The 19,925-nt window shown below is 39.5% G+C and overlaps 1 long non-coding RNA gene across 1 annotated transcript in view; it reads right to left on the bottom strand.

Annotated features, from left to right (window-relative positions):
* The window catches only part of LOC106508844, a 31,022-nt gene continuing 11,097 nt past the window's right edge, over positions 1 to 19,925 (bottom strand). The window contains exons 3-4 of the long non-coding RNA XR_002342715.1: positions 12,959 to 13,180; positions 1 to 1,988 (exon numbers count right to left, since the gene is read on the bottom strand). This is a non-coding gene — a long non-coding RNA (uncharacterized LOC106508844). The remainder of the gene's footprint in view (positions 1,989 to 12,958; positions 13,181 to 19,925) is intronic.

Raw genomic sequence — 19,925 nt, 5'->3', positions numbered from 1 at the left:
CACAGCTCATGGCAATGCCGGATCCTTAACCCCCTGGGCGAGGCCAGAAATTGAACTGGCATCCTCATGGATTCGTTTCTGCTGAGCCACAACAGGAACTCCCATGACCATTTTAAATGGCTACAAATTCTTTGCAGCTTCTTCCATCAAGAGGTGGAGTGTCTGTCACTCTTTGACCCTGAGTTGGCCTTGTGACTTGCTTTGCCTATCTTGAGCTTTCAGGTTTCTTCTTGAAGAGGCAAAATGGTGAATTTTAAACCTGAAATGAGCACGGGTCTCCTGGTAGTAGGAGACACTCCTAGCTCCTAGCTTGCTTTTGCCTTAGCTAACAAGCTTCCTTCTTTCTCTGTAGCTTTAGACAAGTGGGATTTAATGCCATACACAAAGCAAGGTAAATATAATTTTAAATTACTAGAAATCAATAAGGAAGCCAATAAAAGAGTTATCAAGCAGCTGGGATAAATTAAGAACTCAATCAATTGAGAAATTTAGGTCTGTGTTTTGGCTGCCAAAATAAAAACACAGAAAAGGACACATATTCATATGAAGAGTCAAGTCTTAACTTGGCACTGAATTCTATAAAGGTTTATTACATAGAATTTGATATAGAGGACACTGGGCAATACAGGGCAATCAAACGTGGATTTATAAAAATTATATGTGTTCTTTAAATTTGGATTTCGTATTTTTAAAGCTAAGAACATAAAATTAAATATTAATTCAGTGAAGGCATTTCAGAGGAATCTGAAATAATTATGTCAGATATAATGCTTTCTGGTTCTATGATCTTAATTAAGAACTGAAGGGATTATACTGTTCATTGTAAGCTCACAACTTGGCATTCTGCATCGGGGAAAAAAGGAATTCAGGAACTAGAGAAGTAACATATAGCTTAGCTCTTTACCACAAATAGCAGGCTTTCCTAGAGGCTTTTGGCAAAGATTAAATCATAGTCAATGAAAGATAGAATTATAATATTGCAAAGAGTCCATGACATCTTTACACTTTAAAAAAGCAGGGCAGCAGAACTGAAGTTTGCTGATCAAAATGGTATTCTCACTCAGAGTCCATCCCACTTCCACTTAGAGACTGTCCTTGGGACACCTTTGAGAATAACTTTTGGTAGGGCAAAAAAAAAATTCCCAATAAAGAGCTAGAGAAATATAAGGGAGAGATTTCTGCATCTGATTATGACAACTTAAGTAATACTGATGAACCTTCTCACTGAAGAAGACTAAGAATGCTGGACAAAATTTAAAATAAAGGCATCAAAGAATTAATGAAATATCTGGCCAGATTCTGGAAGAAAGGCCAGGGATTCAGAGGGTGTGCCTACAGTGGAGGCTGCTTTTGGCCTGGCAATTTTGGTGGATCTGAATTAGGCAGCTGGGAGACTGAACTGCATTTTTGACAACACCTGTTAGGACAATAGAAAGGACAATGTAGTGTAGGAGTAGACTAACACTTACATGGACAGCAACCCTGTCTCTAGACACCTGATTAACCCAGAAAAAAAAAAAATTCTCAAACTCTGAAATTGGATTAAAGTAATTCCAGGCATTCAACAAACAAAATTCACCAGAGGAAGATAAGATCATCCTGGGCCATGAATTATTTTGACAAATATAAGTTCTGTGGATGGAGGCCAGCACTGGAATGCGTGGTTGGATGGTAGAGTAGAACCTGAATGGGAATCCAAGCCTGCCTGGACTTCTTTCCTGAGTTCTCCTCTCCGTTTACACCCCTGCAAGCTCCCGCCTCCAGAGACTAATCTATAAGTTAAATCAATGGGCTTCCTCGCTTCCTGTTTACCAATTGGGTTTGGGTTTGTCCCCCCAGGGAATCTGAGGAAGGTCAGCTACTGGGACTGGTGAATCCCATCAGGCTGACCATGTTGCTCAATAGGAAGTCATTGCTCTTCTCAAGGTGGCAGATCCGTACAGGGCTTAACAAAGTTTCATACTCGTCCTTCACGTTGTCCTTGGCACCTAGAAATGACGAGAGCTCTTAAGCTGCTAGTTTCAAATTCCTTCACAATCCCCTAAAGCTTCCCTATAACCTCTCCCTCCCTTTGCAGTTGGTCTTTTTGTAAATAAGTCCACCTCAAATTATCTTGTTTCCTATTGAGACTCTAATAACTCCCCAAGAGCTTTTGGAAATTAGAAAACTAATTTAATCTCTTTGAGTTTATTTCTTCATCCATAAAAGAGAGTGGTGAATTAGATTACATGGAAAATCCTTTAAAGCCCTAATGGGCTGTGTTTAAGTATTCAGTTGGGACACCAGTCCTTGTACTGAATTGAAATGGATAAAAAGTGAAAATATACTGGGTAATCAAACAGTAGATGAGGGACTGCTATCTTTTTAGAAATATTTCAGCTAATACATATAAGAAGTCAGAGGTAGCTAGAATATCACCATTTTGCAACTTAGTAAATCTGGATCCAGTTACAGATGATCAATAGTTACTAATATCACTAAAGGAAAGATAACCAGATATCTGTCATGTGACTCCTGATAGGAAAACAGATCACCAATCATGAGATAGTCACACCAAACACAGTAGGCATGAATCTCATCAAAGCCCTAGAATCCAAAGCTGAGATTCAAAAATTCCAGAAATTACAGAGGACCAAAAAGCAGAGTTACAGGTGAGTAAAATCTAAACAGTGGGCAACTCTACAAGCAAAGGGCTTGCTTTAATTTTTGCACAAATAAGTCACTACCACTGTGACTTAACTGATGCCAAGTTAATTTTCTAGTAATAACATAATCGAATATCTTAGAGATATTTCCATTTGAAAAAACAGCAAGTGCCCATCACCATGCTAACTGCTTTATATGCATATCTCACATCTCCCATCTTTATAATGAGGGACTCAGGAAGCCAGAGGAATAAGGTTACCCAGTGTCAGGCAAGGAGTTAGTAACAAGACTAGGGTTCCAACCCAGAGATTGTGCTCCTTATTGAAATGGGAAGATAAGACCATTGCATCAGAAAATGTCAGTCTGCCTTTTTTTTTTAAAAAAGATTGTGGTGGGAGCACATGAAACCAGTTAATTTAACAGCTGCATAAAGTTTTGGGTTTTTGTTTTTTTTTTTTCTTTTTATGGCCACATCTGCAGCATATGCAAGTTCCTGGGCTAAGCGTCGAATTGGAGTTGCAGCTGCCAGACTACACCACAACCACAGTAATGTCAGATCGTTAACCCACTGAGCGAGGCCAGGATCGAACCCACATCCTCATGGACAGTCTGTTGAGTTCTCAACTCAATGAACCACAACGGGAACTCCACACATAAAGTTTAAAAGAAAGGTGATGAGAAGAGAGAGTCTATCAAATTTGGAATTAAAATATTATATTAAAAGACTATTCTTGGAGTTCCCATCGTGGCAAAGCAGAAACAAATCTAACAAGTATCCATGAGGACACAGGTTTGATCCCCAGCCTCCCTCAGTAAGGTTAAGGATCCGTTGTTGCTGTGAGCTGTGCTGTAGGTCACAGACTTGGCTGGGATCCCGAGTTGCTGTGGCTGTGGTGTAGGCTGGCAGTTACAGCTCAGATTCGACTCCTAGCCTGAGAACCTCCATATGCCGAGGGTATGGCCCTAAAAAATAAATAAATAAAAGCAAAAAAATAAAAAGACTGTTCTTACTTCTTTTTCTGCAAGCTGGGTACAGTAGCTGTGTTTCCAAACTCTTCCAGCAGAAGCCAGAGAGAGCAAAATCTTGGGAAATAATTTGAGGTTAAAGTCAACAAGAATGAATGTGGCTTTGGTCTTGAAGTTTGCCATGTATTTCAGAATTGATGTCAATTTGTTTGAGTACAAAATCATGTTTCGGGATTGCTTAATTCACCAAGAAGTCTGTGCTCCTAGAAGATGACTTCAGTTCCTTTGCATATCCAATAGCTCTAACCCCCCAACACACCCCCCACCCCGACCCCGAGTAGCCACGAGGCGGATCGGATTCACCCTAGGGAATTCTACGCAACTAGAGACCCTCCCCCACCAAACTCCAACCCCAGAGGTATGATTTAAATAAGTTTAAGAACCAAACACTTTCAATATGCCTGTAAAATCTCATAATGCCTTTTGCCAAAATGCCAAAATGCCATTTTGTTATCTAGCCATCTTATGCTTGACAGTCTTTTTAGCTTTTAATTCCATACATGCTTAAATAAGGACAGACTTACTGGAGTTCAGCTACAAAAGGGCTAAGATCTTCAACAATTAAAAAGGTTATCATAAATTCCAAAGTGGATTAAAATGATCCTCCTCAGGCAAGTATAGAAATCTGTTCTGGAGTTCCCGTTGTGGCGCAGTGGTTCACGAATCCGACTAGGAACCATGAGGTTGCGGGTTCGATCCCTGCCCTTGCTCAGTGGGTTAACGATCCGGCGTTGCCGTGAGCTGTGGTGTAGGTTGCAGACGCGGCTCGGATCCCGCGTTGCTGTGGCTCTGGTGTAGGCTGGCAGCTACAGCTCCGATTCGACCCCTAGCCTGGGAAACTCCATATGCCGCGGGAGTGGCCCAAGAAATAGCAAAAAGACAAAAAAAAAAAAAAAAAAAAAAGAAATCTGTTCTACTGTTCTTCTTGCAGAAGCCTTGTAAGTGTATAACATGCCCAAATATTTTAGCATAAAAGCTCACCTTGATTTTTTTTCTAAACCATTTAAAAATAATACATTATACAAAATAATACATTATAAAAGACTTAAAATATCAGGAATTAAGTGACTTCATTGAATTAAGTACACGTTATACTGAATGACTCCTTAAAAGTTATGATGGAATCCAATCTGTTAAAATATTTAGACAAAAATATTTTTACCTGGGTTTTTTGTTGCAGACCTATATACCTTCTTCTTTTGCATCATCTTAGTCTAGCAAATATTTAAGCCTAAGTATAAATGACAAGGAGGTCCAGGAGATGGTTGAGGTAAAAGTAAAAAGAAGAAAACATACGGCTTCAAAAAACTTAGCGTAAAATTAAAATCAGATTAAAAATTTAACAGCCACATTTCAAGTCACAGCCGCCCTATGGGGCCAGTGGCCACTTTATTAGACAATATATGTGTACAACATTTCCATTGTTGCAGAAGATCTACCGAACAGTGTTATTATTGAAAGAAAGGTATTTGCCATAATACCTCGAAGGATCTGTATTCATTCCTTTGGCACTATAGAAAGCTCTAAGTATTAAACAGATAATAAAGTATGATCCTAATTGAGCTCACTCCTATCTGGAGAGATAGATGTGTGGAGAGATTGAGCTGCAGTAGAATATATACAGAAAGAGTAGGAGTAGCAGCTATTCCAGTCCAGGTAAATGGGAAGAAATGCTGGCCTGTGCAAAAGCAGGCAAAAATGTACACACATAAGATGGTATGTTGAATTCTAGAAAACCGCAGGCACTTCCAGTACCAGTACATATAAAAGAGTGCTAGGGGTAATCGTTTCATAGTAATTACAGTCAAACAGTTCAACTGCCACCACCACTATGAGCCCTCTGTTGTTGCTCATTATGAAACAGCCTGGGACCTGGGACCTGGGACCCTTTACTGCAGTGCTTTCACCTGAACAAGTGTCATCTGGAGCAACAGAATACAAAGAAACTCTAAGGGACCAAAAAATAACTGCATGCATGAGTAGTTGGGGCAAATTACAAACCAGATTTTAAAAGGCCAAAACCCAATTGCCACTTCTGAGGTGCCTGGAGCAAAAGCAGGGTACCAGACATGATCCCAGCATATGGCACCACCTAAGCCATCCCTCTGGCCTGACTCACCACTCCCCCCCTACCTTTCCTCCATTTAAGGGACCAGCTCTCCCCCCGCCCTCAGGGAGCCAGTAAGAGCATCTGTTTCTTATTTTTGCTCACTCCTGCTGCAGCATGAGTTCCAATAAAGCCTTGTCTGACTTCCTCATTTGGCCTCTTTTAAATGCCTTTTGATTAAAGAGTCTAAGAGGAGTTCCCGTCCTGGTGCAGCGGAAACGAATCTGACTAGGAACCATGAGATTGCGGGTTCAATCCCTGGCCTCGATCAGTGGGTTAAGGATCCAGCGTTGCCGTGAGCTCAGGTGTAGGTCGCAGGCGCAGCTCAGATCTGGCGTTGCTGTGGCTGTAGCGTAGGCCCGTGGCTACAGCTCCGATTAGACCCCTGGCCTGGGAACCTTCACACGCCATGTGGTGCAACCCTAAAAAGACAAAAAGACAAAATAAATAAATAAAGAGTCCAGGAACCCAGGCTGGAAGCAATTATTTCTATAAAACTACTACTGCAACAACTGCTACTATTGTTTGTTTGGTATGGTAGTCAAGAAACAAGTGCAGAAACTGAGGTTGGGGCCAGATTTCCAAGTGTCTTCATGAAAGTTAAATTTAATTTCATCCTCTAAGTAAAGGAGGCATTCAAGGACCTTAAGCAGAGGAGGAATATGAGCCCGTTTATATTTTGGAAAGAAAACTATGGCCTAGTGTAGAACTTTAGGCCTGTAGCTAAACCCCAAAGGAAGTTAAGATGTTTCTGTCATATTCCAAGCCTGGCCTCGGGAAAGGGCCGTGATCTCATGATCTCGTTGCGTCTCAGGACTCCTCAAGCTGGAATGATTTTTAATATAAACTTTGATATGCTTCTGTTAAAAGTACAGGTGCCCACATTGAAATTTCTATTTCTGTCCTAATAAATGAAAGCCGTTTTAATACAGGGAAATGGTTCTCTTCCTGTTTTGTGAAAAGAAGACCAAGGCCTCATCCATTTAGTCTGTCCTACCCACATACTCCCCATTCCCCAGACTGTCTGCGTGTCCCCTTCTTCTTCCCTCACTTTGCCAAGAATTCTTACTGTTAAATGTATCCCTTTAATTTAGAGAAACAAATTACGACAAACTTAGGGTCACAGGAAGAGTTTTTGCGTAAGCAAAGGAAACCAACTCTGGCAACCAAAACCAAACACTGAATTGGGGGCTTGCGCATCAATGCAAGGTTGGCATCCAGGCTCAGTAGAAGAAGAAACCAAGAGCCCTCAGAGGCCAGGAGTTACAGGCCGAGGCCGTGCCACAGGAATAATAGTTGTGACTTTTTTTTAATTTTTATTTTTATGGCCGCACCTGTGGCATATGAAAGTTCTCCGATGTTGGATTCAATCCGAGCTGCAGCTGCGGCAATGCCGGATCCTTTAACCCACTGTGCCAGGTTGGGGCTCAAACCTGCACTTCCATAGCAACCCAAGCCACTGCAGTCTGATTCTTAACCCACTGTGCCACAGTGGGAACCCCAATAGCTGTGACTGTCCCAAACAGAGTCACAGCGATTTTCTATGGCACTATAGTTGTTAAAGACATAAGGTTTCCTTTTTCTCTTTTTTTCTTTTTTGGCCATGCCCGTGGCACAGAGAAGTTCCCAGGCCAGGGATCAAATCCTCACCTTAGCAGTGATATCCCTGGATACTTAACCCACTGTGCCACCAGGGAATTCCATAAAACATAAAGTTTCTAAAATTAATAGTACTGCTTCATTTATAGACAAATCAATGAGACAGAATAGAAAATCTAGAAATAGAGCAAATTACACAGGAAAAGTCAGGATAAAATTAAAAACAGCCTTTTAGATTATTGGAAAAGAAGGATTTTTTAAAAGTCGTGTTGGAATAACTGCAAAGCCATATGGAAAAGATAAAATTGGATTCATTTCCCACACCATACACCAAGAAGAATTCCAGATGGATGGGAGATCTAATTATAAAAAATGCAACTGTATATGGGTACCTTCTTTTCAACTTAGGAGTGAAGAAAACTTTCAGAACTATGACTCAAAATTCAAATACTAAAAAGGGAAAATAGATAAATGATGACGTAAAAATAAAAAGACTATGACAAAAGATTATGACAAAAGATTATCACAAACTAGATAAATAGCCAACTGAGAAAAAATATCTGCTGCTGATAGCGCAGCTCATAAAATGAATTTCTAAACATTTAAACTTTACCCATTATTCCAAAGCAGAAATATGTCTAAAGATTGAGGAAATTCAATTTTTCTAACTTGTGCTTGAACTACTTCACAAAATATACGTGTTTATAAATTTCAAGCACAATACATTCCTTTGAAACCCCATGATTTTCATTACATTTACATAAATTTAACTCTTATTTTAGCACACAATTCCAAATTTGTGCATGTCATCAAACATACCACATCCCAATTCCCAATTTGGTATTTTTTAGTAACTGTGCTTGTCACTACTGAGGAAAACAATAAATTCTATTTTTTAAAAATTAAGGTAAAAATTTAAATTTCACAGACTCATTGTAGAATATTCTATCTCTTTAGATATTTAAAATACGTTTAATACAAATACCCAAATTTGGAATGTTAGAAAAAAAACCCGAAATTTGGATATCATTCTTCTACCAAAAGTGGGCAAAGGGTGTTGGTTTAACACCCATCTCGGTAAAACCAAAGGTTTTCATTTAAAGCTAGACCATATTGTTGTTTTTTTCTTATTTCTTTGAAGTTCTTTGCCTATTTCTTATTTTTAAAGACTCTTTGAAGTTTCCATTCTTCTGTGGCCTATTAAATGTCTTTTTTATTTTTTTGAACTTACATCTGATGTCAGAAAAGATTATTTTTAAAAAGTTTATTTTATACCACTTTTAGCTTTGTACAAATACAATCACAGTTCCCCATTCTGGATGAAAGCAATTTCAAGTATAGTAGTCAACCTCCAGTTCTTTATATTTCATGTATTTTACTGATCAAAGCTTCCTAATTTCAATTAAATCATGTTTGAAATACATGAGTTTCAGATAATGTTCTTGAGTCCTGAGATCTCTGGATGCCATTTCCAGTTCAGTAGGCTTCTATTATGTGCGTATGATTCATAGTACTCCAAGCCCCTTTTGGACAGAACAGAAGCTTTTATCTGTAGAACAGATTACCTCACGCTGTAAAACCCAGTCTAACATTTATAAATGTTTAAAATCCATCAACAGCTCACTGCCTTCTGTTTCACTGGAATTCTTCATTTCAAATATGGACAATTCTTCGCTCTTTGTTGTCTAGACTTATTCTGATTTTTAATTTCTGAAATACTACGCTTTAGACTATGGGGAAGTTAATTACTTCTGACCTGAAACTGGGCAAACTCCAGTAGAGCACAGCCACTAAGCACAGCCTTTCCTTATGAAAGGAGCACTTTCCTAAGGCCCATATCCTGGTAATTCTAATTCCATTATTTCTAAAATATTCACTAGGATATTCAGGCTAACTTCTCCTCAAAGCGAAAGGCAATCAGAAAAAAAGTGCCAAATGAACTTACATACAAAACAGAAATAAACCCACAGATACAGGAAACAAACTTTTGGTTACCAAAGGGGAAAGGGCAGGGAGGAGGGGTAAATTAGGAGTTTGGGATTAATGGATACACACTGCTGTACACAAATCAGATAACCAACAAGGACCAACTGTATAGCACAGGGAAACATAATGTTTTGTGTTAACCTATAAGGGAAAAGAATCTGAAAAAGAATATGTATGAAACAGAATCTCTTTGCTGTGCACCTGAAATTAACACGACATTGTAAACCAACCACACCTCCACGTTTTTAAAAAAAATACCAGGGAATAACTAGTGTGGCTAGGATTATGCGTAGTTCTGGAACAATACTATATCTAGATCAGAGGACTATGAGAGGCTTAGCTTTGGTTTTACACCCAGGCTGTGTAGTGAGGGGCAGAGAGAGCAGAAGTCTGCTGCTAAAAGAGAGGATGTAAGGGGTGTTGAGCAGATAGGATTAGTGGTAATGGCAGAGTTTTTAAAATCACTACCTGTAGACTGAAAGGAATTACCTAGTGTGACCTGCTTTTGCATACTCGGTAGCATTATTCCCATCAGCATTTCCCGGAACCTGAGCTTTGTTACACCAATACTTCATTAAGTGTTCAGGCACCATAATTAAACGAAGGAGACTGTGTAAAAACCAACAGTCCTGCTACCCAGCATGAAAGGGATTAGATAAGAAATATTTGGTTTCAATAGTTAGAAAATGAGGGAGTCCCCATCAGGGCTCAGTGGTAACAAACCTGACTAGCATCCTTGAGGATGTGAGTTCGATCCTTGGCCTCGCCCAGTGGGTTAATGATCAGGCATTGCCGTGAGCTGTGGTGCAGCTGGCAGATGCAGCTCCAATTAGACCCCTAGCCTGGGAACTTCCATGTGCCATGGGTGAGCCCTAAAAAGACACACACACACACATACACACACACACACAAAGTCGGAAAATGAAAGCATTCTACGTTTATTCCCAAATGAGCTGAGACATCTTTATCGCACAAGTTGTCCTTTATAACCAAATGCAGAAGCTGCAGTTTTGTCACACATGTAAACATGATGCTGAATGCCTCACTTCCCAGGTGTACCCAGGTTCTGTTGTATGAAGTCCATATTGAGCCAAAGCACACGGTTTCAGTGGAGAAGAGCCCTGAAAGTCATGTACTTTGTACTGTATCACTCAGTTCTAGTCCTTCTGCTTATTATAAATTTGTGGGGCAGGGGGGAGAAAGACTGAAATGTGGTTTTTCCTCAATTACAAATTTTTTTGCCCTCTATAAGTGCATCTTTGTTGTGTTGTAGGGTGGAGGGAAGGATTTCAGTTTTTTTTTTGTTGTTTTTTTTTTGCCTTTTTAGGAAGAAGTCGGTGTTTTCTGTTTACATGACATTTAGTCAGACTTGAAGAGGAAACATTTTAATTAACTTTTCCTAAACGTTTGTTAGAGACTCTAAACCGATATTACTTTTTACTTGGACTCTATCGTTCATGAACCAATGCTCTAATCATTTGTGACTGTTCCTATGTAACTATTACGTTCAGATTGTTTTAATGGGAATGTGATATGGATTCCTCTAAAAATAAGGGATTAATGTACATTACTAACCCCTTACTTACTAGTGGCCCTGACTCATTCTAAGAATAAGTCATACTCAGGAGAGGGGAAATGAACTAACTGAAAAAAATAAACAACCTTATTGCATTAAGCAATGTATTTCCTATGGCATTTTACCTGTTGTACTTAATACTTATCAAATTTTATTACATGTTTACATAGTTTTGATCAATAAAGCTAGTCATGGGAGCTCCCGTTGTGGCTCAGTCGTTAACAAATCCGAATAGGAACCATGAGGTTGTGGGTTCAATCCCTGGCCTTGCTTAGTGGGTTAGGGATCCAGAGTTGCAGTGAGCTGTGGTGTACATTGCAGACGTGGCTCGGATCCCGCATTGCTGTGGCTCTGGTGTAGACTGGTGGCTACAGCTCCGATTAGACCCCTAGCCTGGGAACCTCCATGTGCCGAAGAAGTGGTCCTAGAAATGGCAAAAAGAAAAAAAATAAATAAATAAATAAATAAATAAATAAATAAATAAAGCTAGTCATAATACCAGCACTGACAATAGGTGAATGATAAGTAAACCACCATAGTTGTAGAGGATTTTTTTTTTTTTTTTTTTTTTTGGCTTTTTGGGACTTCAACGGTGGCATATGGACATTCTCAGGCTAGGGGCTGAATCAGAGCTACAGCTGCTGACCTGTACCACAGCCACAGCAACACAGGATCCTTAACCCACTGAGCAAGGCCAGGGATCAAACCTGCATCCTGATTGATACTAGTCGGGTTCGTTAACCATTGAGCAATGATGGGAACTCCTAGCAGATTTTTTTAAATTAAAATTTAGTTTATAGGGGGAGTTCCCATTATGGCACAGTGGAAATGAATCCGATTAGGAGTCATGAGGTTGCGGGTTTGATCCCTGGCCTTGCTCAGTGGGTTAAGGATCTGGGGTTGCTATGGCTGTGGTGTAGGCCGGTGGCTGTAGCTCTGATTGGACCCCTGGCCTGGGAACTTACATGTGCCACAGGTGTGGCCCTGAAAAGCAAAAAAAAAAAAAAAAAAAAAAAAAAATTAGTTTATACACATACTTTCTTATAGTGATATATAATAAGGAAATCAAGAAAATAATCCCAAGTTTAAATATATATTACATTAGGACAAGATTCAGAGGAAAATAATAGAATGGAATCATGAGTTAAAGGAGAAAAAGAAATGATAAAATCTATCATTTAAACATGATCTTCACACATTTTTTAAAAATTGGTAATAATAGTGATAGGCAGCCTCTATAAAATGGCCCCCAGTTATTCCTCCTGTTGGTATTTAGTTCCTTGTGTAATCCCATCCCTTTGAGAGTGGGCTTGACCTAATGTCTTACTCCTAACAAAGAGAAGACAGCTAAAGTGATGGGCTGCAGCTTCCAACATTAGAAAAAGACTGTGGTTACCAAAAGACTGTGTTCTCCATCTTTTTCATCATCTTTTGCCCTCTCTTCCCTCACTAAGGGAAGCCAATTGTCATGTTGTGAACTGCCTTATGGAAAGCCCCAGGTGGCATGGAACCGAGGGAGGATTCCAGCCATTGGCCAACAAGAAACCAGGCACTTAGTCCAACAGCCCAATAGGAACTGAATCCTGCCAACAATTACATGAGAGAACTTGGAAGCAGATCCTTCTTATTCAAGTCTTTTTTAAAAATTTTGTTTGATTGTGATATAGTTGATTTACAATGTTGTTCATTTCTGCTGTACAGCAAAATGATTCAGTTATGCAGATTTATATCTTTTTTCAGATTCTTTTCCATTATGGTTTATACAGGATATTAAATATGGTTCCCAGTGCTGTACAGTAGGGCATTATTGTTTATCCCTCTGTATATAATAGTTTCCATCTGCTAATCCCAAACTCCCAGTCTATCCTTCTCTCACCCTCCTTCACCTTAGGCAACCACAAGTCTGTTCTCTATGTCTGTGAGTCTGTTTCTGTTCTGTAAATATGTTCATTGTGTCCTATTTTAGATTCCATAAATAAGTGATATCATGTGGTATTTTTCTTTCTCTTCTGACTTACTTCACTTAGTATGATAATCTCTAGGTCCATCCATGTTGCTGCAAATGGCATTGTTTCATTCTTTTTTATGGCTGAATAGTATTCCATTGCATACTTATACCACATCTTCTTCACCCATTCATCTGTTGATGGCTTAGTCAAGCCTTTAAATGAGACTGGAGCACAGGCTGAACCCCAGATTTCGATCTTGTTAGAGATCTTGAGTGATCTGCTCCAGAGACTCTATGAGAAAACAAATGGTTTGTCTTCAATTGCTTAGTTTAGGGACAATTTGTTACATAGCACTAGGTAATGTATAGAGTAATTGTGAATCAAATGGCTATTTTTTCTTTTTAGAATCCATTGGACATACTTAGAAATGACAAAATATTTTGAATTTTAAAATAACATTATTTTTCAATAAGCTTGAAATTACATCATTTGCAGCTATTTAAACTTTTGAGAAAATATTCCAGAAGGCAACTTAAAACTTGCATGGCATTCATAATTTTTCTAAATTCTTTCCATGGAACACATGAATGAAACACTGGGCAAAATCCTAACAGCAATGGGAAACCCCATTCCTTGGAAAGGATGAAAAATATTAAGGGAAAGAATTAAGACCTAAATGGGAATTAATATACCTTGAGAAATTAAGGTTAGTACTTGAGCTAGGCTAGAAAACACACAACTAAAATAATAGCCTCTTCTAAATGAGTGTTTATAATTACCCATGTTACCTCATTTAATCATTACAACAACTCTTTGGGGGAAATTTTATCATTATGGAGACTTCAGGAGGCCAACTTATCATACCCAGATTGTTTTATTGATTTGAGCCTACAGAAGGAGCACTCATTATCCAGCCATTTATCCATTTGAGCCAATATCCATTTAAGGGATAAACCCATCCATTTACTCCATTTATCTAGTGGATAATCAAAAGTCTGTCATTACATGTGCAGCTCACCTAAAATGTTAATCCCGCTCAGAACTCAAAGTGGACAAATAGATGTCAGACTCTCCTCATTAAACAAGTAAAAAGTCCAAGGCCTGAGTCAGTCCCAAATCCCTGATTCTGAAGTCCTATGCTCTTAAAAGCTCTGTCCTTCCAGAAGACAAGAAAAATGATTAAATGCATTTTCTATGTTCAAATTATGTCAATCCCTCACAGATTTTTGCTTTTCTTTCTACATAAAATATATGTTGTAGATCAATATTCTTGTTAAGATTCTGAAATCTTTTTATGGTAAAATGCATATATCATAAAGCTTATCATTCTAACCATTTTGGGGGCATGCCCATGGTATGCAGAAGTTCCTGGGCCAGGGATCCAACCCAAGCCACAGCAGTGACAACACTGGATCCTTAACCCACTGAGTGGGGCCAGGGATGGAACCTGCATCTTCATGGATCCTAGTTGGGTTTGTAACTCACTGAGACACAACAGAAACTTCCCCTTCTAACCATTTTTAAGTGTACAGTTCAGTGGCATTAAGCACATTTATATTGTTGTGCAACCATCACTGGCATCCATATCCTGAACTTTCTAATCTTCCCATATTGAAACTCCATACCCATTAAACACTAACACTCTAGTCCCCCCTCCTCTCACCCCTGACAACCACCATTCTACTTTCTGTCCCTATGAATTCGATTTCTCTAGGTGCTTCATATAAATGAAATCATACAATATTTGTCCTTTTGTGGCTGGCTTATTTCACTTAGCATAAAGTTCTCCATATTCAACCATGTAGTAACCTGTGTCAGAATCCCCTTCCTTTTTAAGGCTAAATAGTATTCCATTACATGTATATACTGCCTTTTTTTCAGTCATTCCTTGATTTATGAACACTTGAGTTGCTTCCACCTTTTTGCTGCTGTGAATAATGCTGCAGTGAACATGGGTGTGCGAATACCTGTTGAGTTCTTGCTCTCAATTCTTTTGGGTATACACCCAGAATTGAAATGGCTGGGCAATCCTTTAATTTTTTGAGGAAATGCTATGCTATTTTGCACATTGACGCATCATTTTGCATTCCTACAAGATTTTAAAACTTAGAAAAGTATAACTAAAATAATAAGTGGTGAGTGATATACAATAAGTAATACTGGCAATTATGGACTCTCAGAGCCTGAAGAGCATTTAAAGTATGTAAGTCCAAGTATCCATCACATTTGGAGATAATGTTAAGGTGTTTAAATGATGATTACGCTACCCTCCAGCAAAAATTGAGTAAAGCCTTACCACGTGCCCAGTACAATGCTGCACAGAACTAAAAGGAAAAAAGAAAGGTTCTGTCCTTTTTTGGAATTCTTTCCTATAACTGCCACATGCAGCCTTAAACATAGCAACCTGTTCATTTTCCTAGGATAATGTATTTCCAATTATTTTACTTCCTGACCATCTCCTTGGGAAAGATGAACTAGTTTCAAAAAAGAGGTGGGCTGGTAAATATTTGCAGTCTGGATGAGGTTGCCACAGCAGCTATAAAAGCAAAACAATTTAAATATAATTGTAGATCCTTACAGAAACCTGACATCTAGGCATATCCACCTACATTATTTTAGTCTTCCACGGCATTGGCCAAGTTTATAAGTTACACAACTCTGAGATTTATTTATTTATTTATTGTCTTTTTGCCTTTCCTAGGGCCGCTGCCTGAAGCATATGGAGGTTCCCGGGCTAGGGGTCTAATTGGAGCGATAGACGCCAGCCTACACCAGAGCCAAAGCAATGCCAGATCCGAGCCATGTCTGCGACCTACACCACAGCTCACGGCAATGCCAGATCCTTAACCCACTGAGCAAGGGCAGGGATCGAACCCGCAACCTCATGGTTCCTAGTCGGATTCGTTAACCACTGAGCTATGATGGGAACTCCCACAACTCTGAGATTTAATGAATGTTTAGATGAAAACATTTTCTATCATACTGTGAAAAACCTAGTGCTCTGAAATAATGATGAGGACAGATAGTGGACAAGCATAACACTAAAGAGAGCTCTTTATAAGTTCAGCTGATGCTCTAAGTGTTCCAAGTGCTGAAAATGGTCTCTCTGCTGGGCCTTAAATGACCTGAATATTATTTGGCCTTTAAGAAGAGAGCAAGCCTGTGATTTGCTACGCCAAGCTAAATGAAATAAACCAGACACAGAAAGACAAATACTGCATGGTTTCACTCATATGTGGAATCTAAAGTAGTTGAACTCATAGAAGCACAGTGCAGAATGGTAGTTGCCAGGGGCCGGGGCAGGGGAAATGGGGAAATGTTGGTCAAAGGATGCAAAGTTTTGGTTATGCAAGATGAATAGTTCTGGAGACCTATTGTGCAACATGGTGACTATGGTTGACAATACTGTATTGTATACTTGAAATGTGCTAGGAGGATAGAACTTAAGTGTTCACACATGCGTGTGCACGCACACACACACACACACACACACACAGTGTGAGAGATGGATATGTTGTTAACTAGTTTGATTGTGGAGATCATTTCACAATGTATACTATAGCAAAGCATGTATAAACACACACAATTTCTATTTATCAATTAGACTCCAATAAAGCTGCAAGAAGAGTCACAATAAGGAGTGCCTGACAGAGCAGCTCTGTGGGTTAGTCTTGGCTGTGCAGAACCTTAGAGAATGACCTATTTAATACCTATAAAACGTTTCAAAATTTTTCCTCCGTGATCCCCAGAAATGTAATGATTTCATAAGCAGTTAATTAGGAGTTTATATCAACTTCATTCATATCATCTCGGCCAAAAAATGAAGAAAATTAGAATTTTAGTCTGGCCTTTGCTGAAGAGTCTACGAATGTGCAATTCCTGTTTGGCTTTTGAAATATTTAGATTAAAACATCTCTAACCTTGTTAGAGTCTTTAAGACCTCCTAGCTAGAAATGGGTGATCCAGTCAAAACTTTTTCCTTTATATAGGAAGAAATAAAAATCTAGGGAAGGTATGGAATTGAGAATTAAAGAGCAAGTTGAGATTAAAACTCAGTATTCTTTGTCCCATAGTTTCCTGGCATTTAAAAGAATCTTCGGAGTTCCCACTGTGGCACAGTGAGTTAAGGACCTGAGGCTGTTCAGATCACAGTTGTGGCTCAGATTCAATCCCTGGACTGGGAATGTCTGCATGCCGCAGATGTGGCAAAAAATAAAATAAAATAAAATAAAATAAAAATAAAAGAGGAATCTTCAAATAATTAATTTAAAAGATCCCAGGCAATACATTTCACGTGGTCCTTAACTCTATTTCCATCGATACCCCTAGCAGACCTGGGCGCCACTTGGAGAGTACAGGTGTGGGAAGTGGGGAGGAGTGTGAAGAGAAGAGAGGGGAGAGAGCAGAGAAGATAAATACTTCATGTCTCCTATGCGTTAATTTTCTTTTATTTTTGTCTTTTTAGGGCCACACCTGTGGCCTATGGAAGTTTCCAGGCTAGGGGTCAAATCAGAGCTGTAGCCGCTGGCCTACACCACAGCTCACGGCAATGCCAGATCCTTAACCCAATGATCGAGGCCAAGGATTGAACTCACGTCCTCATGGATACTAGTTGGGTTCATTACCACTGAGCCACAATGGGAACTCCCTTAATTTTCCAATTCAACTCGAGTTGTCATTTATTGAAGACTTACTGTACACTGAGCATTCTTTAAGATTCTGGACAAACAATTTAGACCTGAACTTGACTTTGAGGTGCCTAAAATCCAGTGTAGGAGTGTGGTTTATTTATTTATATATTTAACTGTTTTTATTCCAGAAAACCTAGCCTATGGGATGAAATACTTCACAATGCTATAGTCATGTGTTGCTAGGGAAGGAGTGGCTAGTATCTCAGAGCTCCTTAGAATTTTTTCCATGGTCAGGATGATCATAAACAATTTACCCCAGCTGGAACCAGCCTTTATCCTTTCCAGAGAGACCACATCATTTAAAGCTTAGACTGGATAAATCTTTTTGCGCCACTCCTGGCCAAGTTTCCAGCTGTTTTGTGTTTGCGCACATTAATATTTTATTAACTTCTCTTTAGTGTTGCAAAAAACCCCAGCATTTTCCTAGTTTACTCTTTGCACGATTACAAAAACTACAGTGAAAGTTTGGGCTTGTATTATGCTGCAGTCACTAAATAACAATATTTCCTGAATGCTTATGCTGGGTCCCAGGGATATACCAGTGAACATAATGGGCAAAGATTCCTGTCTTCATGGAACAAATACTCCAATTATTTTAAAAATTATTTCTTTAAAATAATTGTGCCTTTTTAGGGCCGCACCCGTGGCATATGGAGGTTCCCAGGCTAGGGGTCTAATCGGAGCTGTAGCTGCCGGCCTACACCACAGCCACAGCAACACCAGATCTGAGTTGACTCTGTGACCTACGCCACAGCTCATGGCAACACCAGATCCTTAACCCACTGAGGAAGGCCAGGGATAGAACCAGCAACCTCATGGTTCCTGGTCTGATTTGTTTTCACTGCGCCACAACGGGAACTCCATTTTTTAAAAAAAAAATTTAGTTTTTTATCCAGTTATTACATATGTAAAAATCTAAAATAATTGATACTCAAAAATATAATCTTTTTCTCATATAAAATATGTCCAGATTAATCAATCCAAGGCTCCACGGGTGGCTCCATTATCACCTAGGATCATGACTCCTTTAATATTTGTTCTTTCTCAGTCATATCTCATAGCTTTCATGCTCAGGATCACCTCATAATCAGAAAGTGGCTGATGAAGTCCAGCCATCATGTCCGTACTGCAGGCAGCCGGAAGGAGGGGAGTGCAGGTGAAAGAGCCTGACTTCACACTAATCAGCTCTTTTAAAATAGCTTTCCTAGAAGCTTCACCCAGCTATATCCACTTAAGAGAAGAGATATCTGTCAGGTAGCCTGGATGCTAACTTTAAACCTGAGCACATATATGCAGCCAACAATTTAGGGGGTTTGTTACCAGGGAAGAAGGACAGAATGGACATTGGATAAACAACAGTCCTTGTCACATATATTTTAATCTTCAGTATGATGTGGGTGTACTGGCAAGAGCTCTGGGCACCTGAGTTACGCTCAGTTCTGGCTCAGTTGTGAAAGAGCTCACTTCCTTCCTTTTGGCCTGAATTTCCTAATTTGTAAAATGAAGGTGATTAAGTTCTATCAGTGGACTTCATACTGTGGCTCAGTGGGTTAAGGACCTAATGTCTCCTGAAAATGAGGTTCAATTTCTGGCCTCACTCAGTGGGTTAAGGATCCAAAAGTGTGGTGTAGGTCACAGATGCCACTCAAATCTGCTGTTAGCATGGCTGTGTTGTTGGCCCCAGCTGCAGCTCTGATTTGACCCTTGGTCTGGGAACCTCCATACGTTGCAGGTGTGGTCATTTAAAAAAAAAAAAAATTCGAGTTCCCGTCGTGGTGCAGTGGTTAACAAATTCGACTAGAAACCATGAGGTTGGGGGTTTGATCCCTGGCCTTGCTCAGTGAGTTAAGGATCCGGCGTCGCCATGGGCTGTGGTGTAGGTCGCAGACGTGGCTCAGATCCCATGTTGCTATGGCTGTGGCGTAAGCTGGCGGCTGCAGCTCTGATCAGACCCCTAGCCTGGGAACCTCCATATGCCACGGGTGTGGCCTTAGGAAAGACAAAAAAAAAAAAAAAAAAAAAAAATTCAATTACTGTCATAGCATTTTCTTTAACTGCTAGAATAATCACTAAATCACTTCTTAAAAGGATTCTGAATTTGTACTATCTATACCTTTTTTTTTTTAATCTTAGAAACACTTTTTATTGAAGACAGGCATACATATTAACAAAAGCAACAGCACCTTTTCCACGTGTCCTGAGCTGGGGGAAAATTCCTACAGTACTAGTCTACTCAGGTTGCCTAACAAGACACCTCAGAGTGCGTGGCTTAAACAACAGCCATTTATGTTCACACAGTTCTGGAGACCAGAAGTCCATGATCAAGGCACTGGCAAATGTGGTTT

The sequence above is a fragment of the Sus scrofa genome, chromosome 1 (genome assembly GCF_000003025.6).
Source record: "Sus scrofa isolate TJ Tabasco breed Duroc chromosome 1, Sscrofa11.1, whole genome shotgun sequence".
Lineage (NCBI taxonomy): Eukaryota > Metazoa > Chordata > Mammalia > Artiodactyla > Suidae > Sus > Sus scrofa.
The sequence above is the reverse complement of the archived record's forward strand: the minus strand, read 5'-3'. Positions and strand labels throughout refer to the sequence as shown.